This window comes from Etheostoma cragini, chromosome 1 (genome assembly GCF_013103735.1).
Source record: "Etheostoma cragini isolate CJK2018 chromosome 1, CSU_Ecrag_1.0, whole genome shotgun sequence".
NCBI lineage: Eukaryota > Metazoa > Chordata > Actinopteri > Perciformes > Percidae > Etheostoma > Etheostoma cragini.
Genome location: NC_048407.1, coordinates 10,957,207 through 10,966,058, shown reverse-complemented (window position 1 = coordinate 10,966,058; position 8,852 = coordinate 10,957,207).

Genomic DNA, 8,852 nt, shown 5'->3' with positions numbered 1-8,852 from the left:
GACACTGCTGCAGATTAGCACTGCAAATATGTAATTATACATCATCCACCGTGATGAAATAGGATTAGGCACAAGCAGGGATGTTTTAAAGTAAATGTGTGTGAGAGAGATATATACATAGACAAAGAGATAGATGGTTGTGGGATGTAGTGAGAGAGTGTAAATGTGGTCTGTAGGTATGATTGTATGTGCAAAACACAGTTGACTGAAAGAATCTCAGGAAGGTGAACAAAAGCAAACAGTAGAAAGCTAAGAGGTAGGAGTGTCTTTGAAAAGGATGCAGCAGAACATGAACAGAAAGAATCTTGTTATGCGAACTAGAGCTCACATTGATAACAAAAAGAAATCTCATCCTACAGCAGATGAAACACAAGCACGGAAGAGCAAGATCAATCCCGTCTTTTTAAAGACGTCAGAATATTACTTTTCACGTAGTTTGTTTTGAAATTTGAATGCCGGTGGTCTAGAAGGTGCCGGGAAGGAACAGAAGAGCAGAGAGTCTGCACAGTAACATCTGACTGCTCTAGTTGAGCAGAATGGAGAGGCCTCATTAAATTTTAATTGCACTGCGATGCTGAGTGCATTGCCATCTACATCAAGATGCATGTGACCATCTTTTTTCTCTTATTACTTCTACCAAATGAGAGTCTGTACAATCTCATCTGCCCTCTTGTCAGCTTTGCAGCCTTGTGATTAAATAAAAAGGATGCTGGAGAAAACACGGTCTCAGTTCATTTTCACCATTTGGAGTTTTAAAAATGATAAACAGAAAAACACTCTAAGCTACTTAGTGTCCCACAATTGTAATGTGCATTTACGGATGGGCCTGTGAGTATTTATTTGGCATGGAAGCTGTTGCACATGTGTTAGACATAAGACTATCTGTGCATAGCATTGCAGTAAATTACAAAAACAAACAAATAGGAGAACAGTCTGCTGGAGACAAGAAAAGAAGTCTTTGTAGCTACATAAATATGTGAAACACTACACCCAAGATCCTTACAAACGAGTTTCCTTTTAACTGCCTTATAAGAATTTCAATATGCACAATTTACCACTATAAGTGTACATACACAATAAACACAATGATGCCCTAACAAGAAATATCACACTCCAGCATCAAGAATAAAACCTGACACACACTGTATTCACAGCAGAAAGCAGCCTGTTCAGTATGCATGATGGAGGAGATTAGTGTGTGTTTATTGCCTTCCTGTCCGCCATGAGTGTTCCATTACAAGGTATTGTCTCCAAACTGCCAGAATCAATTAATATGAATAATGAATGCTGACTGACTCTGAGTGCTCATTTTGTTCCAGCTCCCATTGTTTTCACACACGCAGAGAGGATTCCTTTTTCCGTGAGGTACAAGAAGCTCATTGTTTTATGGATACAAATAAAATATTCTTCAGCAACGTAAAGGCACCTCATGTGCCCAACAAGCCTCACACCACAAACTCATGCACTCCAGTAGCTAAACATGAACTATCCTGGCTCGCAAAGAGTATCTAATTCCCTTGGAGAAGGAGGTTGATCTCATGGCACGTGTGGACTGACACCACTGAGTGAAATCAAAAGACATTGATGGTATTGCTCACCCTCACTCTACTAAGATCACACACTTTAGCAACCACAACTGGGGGAGACACACATGTTAGCCAGGTCACTCTTTACAGCTTGTTTTAACACGCTGATTTCCTGCTCCATGTACTATAAGGCCACACATGTAAAATAAGTGTATTAAATCTATTAACAACAAGGATTGAGTAAGTCTTTAAAGTAAGTTAGTTAAACTAGTTTATTACTGCAAGTGGAAAATAACCACATCCAAAGATTACCAAGAATAACAAAAAATTTAAAAGAATTAACACTTATGTACTTAAGTAATGAATGTTTACAGCCATGCTACCAGCTCTGGTAGGCTCCACTTACAGCAGTGCTTTGCGCTAAATGCTAAGAATGCTAACATGCTCACAATGACAATGCAAAAAAGGCTGTGTGATGTTTACTCTGTTAGCTTAGTGTGTTAACATACATTTACATCAAACACAAAGTACCGCTGAGGCTCATGGGGATGTCGCCAGGTATTTTTGTGATGATTGGGTGTTTGTTTTGTTTCCTGCAGTATCCTGCTGCGTCCTGCTGAACCGTGCTGCATCCCGCTGTGCTCCGCTAACTCACGCTACACCCTGTAACGCCCTGCAGTGCCCTGCTATGACATGAACTACTACGACTACCATTTATAGTCACTGTTCCATTATCTTTATTGTGACTTCTATTCACTGTTCATCACACCTCCAACTACCACCGTCATACCCCGCCCACCAAGAGCCTGGGTCTGACCAAGGTTTCTCCCTAACTAGAGTTTTTCCTCGCCACTGTCACACTAAATGCTTGCTCTTGGGGTAATTACTGGAGTTGTTGGGTCTTTATGAATTATAGAGTGTGGTCTAGACCTACTCTAACTGTAAAGTGTCTCGAGATAACTTTTGTTATGATTTGATACTATGAATACAATTGAATTGAATTTTGTATTTTTTCTGTTTCCTGTTTTATGTTGTAGTCCGTGTTTCCTCCCTTGTCTCTAGTTGTACTTCCTGTCTTGTGTTTTCCCTTGAGTGCCTGTATGTTCTGTTTCCTGTTTTATTTTGATTGTCTGTTTTTCTGTCTAGTCTTGTCTGGTTTCCCTTCCTCTCTTATGTTTTCCCGCCTGTTTGATTGTTTTTCCCCGCCCTGATGTGTTTCACCTGCTGCATCACCTGTCCCTTGTTTGCTCTTCACCTCTTGTGTTCAGTCTTTGTGCTTCTTTTGTCTTGTGTCGAATGCGGCTGTGGCTCAGTGGTAGAGCGGTTGCCTGCCAATCGGAAGGTTGGTGGTTCGATCCCCGCCCCTGCAGTCGTTGTCGAAGTGCCCTTGGGCAAGGCACTGAACCCCGAGTTGCCCCCGGTGCTGCGCATCGGAGTGTGTGAATGTTTATCTGATGAGCAGGTGGCACCTTGTACGGCAGCCCCGGCCACAGTGTATGAATGTGTGTGAATGGTGAATGTGAATTCCCTGTATATGTAAAAGCGCTTTGAGCAGTTGTTAAGACTGGAAAAGCGCTATATAAATACAGCACATTTACATTTACATTGTTGTATTTCCCTGTGTCAGCGTGCTTGAGATTTCATTTCAATTCAATTCAATTTTATTTACATAGCGCCAAATCACAACAACAGTTATCTCATTGCGCTTTTCATAAAAGCGCAGGTCCAGACTGTACTCGGTGATGTTATTTACAGAAACCCAACAATTAGAGATAATAGAGAAATAGAATTCTCTACCAGTTTCCTGACTTTTCCCGTTTTGTTGTTTTTGGACCTGCTGCTTTTGGATTTTTGTTAACAAAGACTCAAGCTCATTTGGGTCCAACCCTCTCCACCAACTTAACAATGTTGTCATGAACTAAAGTATTAGACAAATAGAAAAGTATACTCGAAGAAAGGTATAAGGTAAAGGTAGGAATTCATCTAATCTTTGACCAGCTGGTGGCACTATAGGGGAAAAGTCAGGGGATCACAAAAGTCAGTAGGCGTCATCCCACGAGGACCATGAATGTCTGCACCCAGTTGGATGTCAATCCATCCTACAGTTGTAGAGACACAGTACGTGGTGGACTGCCTGATAGAGCCATGCAGCTAGAAGTACGTGCTTAAAGTTGCCGTTCAGTCCCATCTGAACACTGGTGCTCCACCCATGAGACTGTGCACATATCAATAGAACTCTTAACCAACAAACAAGATATAACGCATGCTTGACACACTTTCTTGTGTGTGGCTGTGGCGATCATCGAAGCAGCATGGATGCATCGAGGTTGCATGTGTCCCACAGTGTCCTGAATCAGTGGAAGAGGTCATAACTATTTAACTGCAATTGGTATTAGTTGCCAGTGTCATGGTAGTTCTGTTGGAAATAATTGTTATTCAAGGCATCGATCTGTGACCCTGTGAGAGGCCTGATTTAATTTGAGCAAAAGCAAATTAAAAGTTACATGCAGTTAAGGTGTTTTGTTACACATCAACAGATTTCCCTTACTACTTCGCAATGCTCACCTTCAGAATTCTAATATATTCATTCTGTAACTGGATTTTTTGGCCAAACTTCCAAACTGCCGTAATATGCATTAAAATCATGACCGCAATTATTCACCTCAACGGTTTCCTCATTTTGAAAACACAAAGAATAATTAAATGTGCAAACACATTCACATGACTCAGACTTTTGCAGATGCAGATAAATGGTAGTTGAGAAAAATACAAATATTTTGACCTTTGACTAAAAGGGTTGATATGCAACTTTGGCCAAATTAGTAGTACTAGTACCAGTAAACATGTGAACTACACTGTTCCATTTGAATTCATTAGATGGGGTTTGTTTTTAGAGGTCAGCAGATTATAGCTAAATTGATCTATTAGCATTTCCATTATTGGATACTTTTATCTTAATGCGCAACAAACAAGTTGCTGATTTATTGAACCCAACAGCAAGCTAAACCAGGGGCTCCAAATAGTATGAGGTATATCAGGGTAAATATGAAAATGGTACAGTTGAGATTGAAAAATGGTCTTGTGCATCTGCAATGCTCTCTGCGTATTTCTACGTCCTAATGCAGCGTTTTGACTCTAGAAAGATTTCTTGTGCTTTACTTTTGAAGATTATTTTTTGGGCATTTTAGGCCTTTATTACAAAGGACAGCTTAGACTTGAAAGGGGAGAGAGAGAGGAGTAAACCTCTATTTATGTGCGCCCGCTCTACCAGGTGAGCTAACCAGGGGCCCCTTTTATGCTTAATATAGTGAATACGTCTGTCTTGACAGTGCAGCTGGCATTTTGAACCTTTAATCTAATCAAGTCTGTTCAGGTTTTGTTTGTTAATTTTTATCCAGCTTCTGGTGGGAGATGAGTTAATTATAACCGACAACTAAGTAACATTGTGAGAAAGATTGAATGCAAAATCTCCCCGTGTGTGAGCACTTAAGATGGCGGATACCACAGGCACAAAGTCCTGCCATGAGGAGAAAAGTGGAAGAGCTTGATTATTTCCACAGCAACTGTTTCTCCTTGCCGTCACGGTGCCATGATAACAATGTGTTAACCTTTAACGTTGTGGAGGTTTTGTGATCTTCTAAAATAGCTGAAGTTGTGGAAATGCTTTTAGCAGTGAAATAAAAATAGAGATTTTAGGGCCTTCATTATCTTTACACATGCTTTTACAATGAGGCTTATTGTCAGCAATTTCTATCGTAATTTAATCCACAATGTTAAAATTATCAACAACAGATAATATCCATCTCTGTATTTCCAAAAGATGGCCGACATGGCGTGATGATGCCATCTCTTCTTAACAAATATCACCCTCTAGTGGTACATGACCTCTTTTCCATGCACAATTTCTACAAGCTTTCAGTTCAGTTTTCTTCAGCTCATCCCTCATTTCTGTCACAGAAACACGTAAATCATATGTAAATGAATTACATATGATATGCACCATTACATGTACACATGTTGCCCTTTTCAAATTTTTGTTACACCAAGCTAGACTCCGTTTTCTTCGACATCACTTCATTGTCAACAAGAAGAGACATCACCCAACATCACTTAGAGCACCTTTGAGCTAAATAAGTGAAAACACCAAGGGTGTGCAGGACCTTTGAATGAAAACTAACTAAACAGAGAGTACAGTGCACAAATCCATATCCTTTTCAGGATTAGAAGTGTTATATTTTAAGGATGTAAGGGTCTCATATTCCACTTGTGTTGCTCTGCATCAAAATGGTGCATGGATGGCTCGCACAGAACGTTTTTTCATCTTTGTCTGTAAAAGGTTGCAATTATGGAATGCCTAATTGAAAAAAAAGTTTTCAGAATAAAAGTAAAATGGTGTTTTTTAAGAAGAGATGTAAACAAGGAACTTGTAATTTAACTTATAAAAAGATTCCCTCATACACACACCTGTATATGATAATGTATAATACATACACACTTGCATTTTTATCCCGAATCAGTTTTATCCACGTATACTGTACATTTAATAGCTAATAATAATAATAAGTATACATTTATTTATGTGGCACCTTTCATACAGAAAATGCACTTCAAAGGCCATACAGTATGGCATTAAAAACCAAACACTGCTGCTGCCTGCTTCTCCCTGTGCTTATCTGTGTTGTCCCTGTTTAATAAACTAGCAAATAAAAATAAATATTACATGTAACATCCACAAGGGAGACACAAGCAGCACGACCTAAACACTACAGTATCAAACATCAAACTGTGGGAATTCACAACAAATTCTAAATGTAAAGTACATTATTCATCTACATAACTTGTATGTATTGTATGCATTTCAAATATAGTGGATGTTATTGTTCCAGTGGGAAACTTGCAGTCACAAATCAGAGGGCCAATACTATGAACAGAAACTGCTGCAGATTAAAAAACACATTACTTGATAAAGAAGTGGCCAATGCCTCAGTGGGATTTGCTTGAAAGAGCCAATAAAATGATTTCCCATGCCGGCGTGTCCTGAAATACAAGTCTTAAGATTCTGTCTTAAACAAGTTGTTTTGCTAAAACTTTAAATTCAAAGTCAGACAGCCGAGAATCCTCAACACAGACCTCCTGCGTGGAAAATCAGAAGATGTTTCTCAAACAGAATCATAAAAACATGTCTCCATAAAGTTTGTATGTACAGGCGCTACTTTTAGCATCTGCGATTTCCAGTAGCAACAACTTGTGAGTTAAATACATTTGGAATTATTATTTATTATTATCATTTGGATTTGGAAGAGCCACATATTTCGAAAACAATCTTTTTTTGTGATCAATTCTTTTTTTTATATTCAGAAAACATAATGTAGAAAACATAATTTTCTCAAAATGTTACAAACAACACATAGGAACGCGTCCCAGGGCCACAAAAACACAGAGAGGAAAAGGGGAAGAGAGAGAGACACAACACATGTAGAAACAGACACACACACACAAACACACACACACACACACACACACACACACACACATACACACACACAGACAGACAGGCAGACACAAGACAAGGGACCAATCACACACACAAACAAAAGAAAAGGTTACAGCATTGACCTTGAGGACTCAAGCAATGCTGTGCCAAGCACTGAGAGAGAGCACTCCCAGAACAAATGAAGAAATGTACCTTGAGCTTCAACTGGGCAGAAAGTGCATAAAGGGATGTTAATTATTTTCTCATGATGCATTTTCACGGGGGTGAGATATGTCGTATGTGTGAAATTGTAGTGAATCTGCTAATAATCTGGATTGCGAGATACTTCTGGAATGTTAAACCATACATCATACCCAGTCATGATTGACACTCAGGCTCAGGCAATCACACACCCAGACCCTCTCAATAAGAAGGGCAGAGCAGCCAGATATCACCATGAACTGATAAAGACTGGATACCATGCCACAGTTTTTAGGCTGCACAGTAAATAACTTGCAAACAGGATGGATGGGCCAAGGCCTCTGCCAAGGGACACCGTGGGCCTTGACTGCCGACCTTTACTGAAGGTAAAAGAAAAAAGAGGAACAAGGCCGACCGAATGCATTTTGTAAGTAAGAGAAGGGTAACAAGCCGACCTCACCAAAATGTCTTTTAGACAATGAACTCCCTTCGTTCCCACTGAGGAGCTGTTATCAGCCTCCCACCAACCAGGTGTGCTTTGGTATTGAATAATGGGTAAAACGTGTGCCAGTTACCAGCTATATGGCAGTGTGTTTAAGCTCATCTCCAAGTTTTGATAAGATGATGGGGCCAAAGCGTAGCTGGCACTGTTTTTTGAAATATTGTCAAAGAGAACGTCATGGAGTGACCAAGGCTCTGTCATAGCACTTTCTAAGTTACGCCAGCAGACAGACACATCTGGGCCAAACCAAGTGAGAAGGGGTCTTAACACAAAGGACCAGAAATATTGTTTAAAGTTGGGAAGCCTAAGGCCACCATGTTCTCTCCTCTTCTGTACTGTGGACATCTTAAGTCCGCGGCCGCTTGCCTTTCCAGATAAATTTAGATGTAATTTACGCCAGTAGCCAGCAGGAGGAGAGAGAGGCAGCATAGAGCTCACAAAATTGATCCTGGATATTTCACACACAATCTTAAAACGCATAAACCATTTACAAAATGATTTCCCAGATGCAGTTCCTGACACAATAAAACACCAGTGGTAACAATTCTGTGTTTTTTGTTTTGTTTTGTTTTTTTAATCTGGGGACGTGTACAAACTCCAGCCAGAAAACTCTCCGGCTCTCTGCAAAGTGAAAGCAGTAACTGATCTCGAGGGCTGTCCCTCAGACATGTGGTTCAAACCCTCTCCTCCTGAACTCCATGCCAAGAAACAATCCCCATATACGTCTGTTTTTTCTTTAAGGTGTACACGAGCACCAGGGATTGTTCAACACTGGGATGAACAGATCATTCCTCTCTTCATACACAAACCAGCTGCTGCTTCACATCATCTGATCCTGGAGGATAATACTAGTACTTTAATTAAATGTATATCTTAAAATGTTTGTTAGTTCAGGATGTTAGTTAGTACTGAACTCTTAATCATAAAATGACTAAAAATGTCTAATAAATGTAGAGGAGTCAAAAATACAATATTTCCCTTTGAATTGTAATGTATACATACTGAACACTAGATACTGACTGTTTTTTTCCCCCAATACAGTAAAACATCTTTTAGAGTGTTTTTTTATTGTTGCCGGTGTAACACCAAATTCTGTGACCACCGTATCTTGTGACTGTAGGGGGCGCTGTTGCCACTGTGCAGGTTGAGC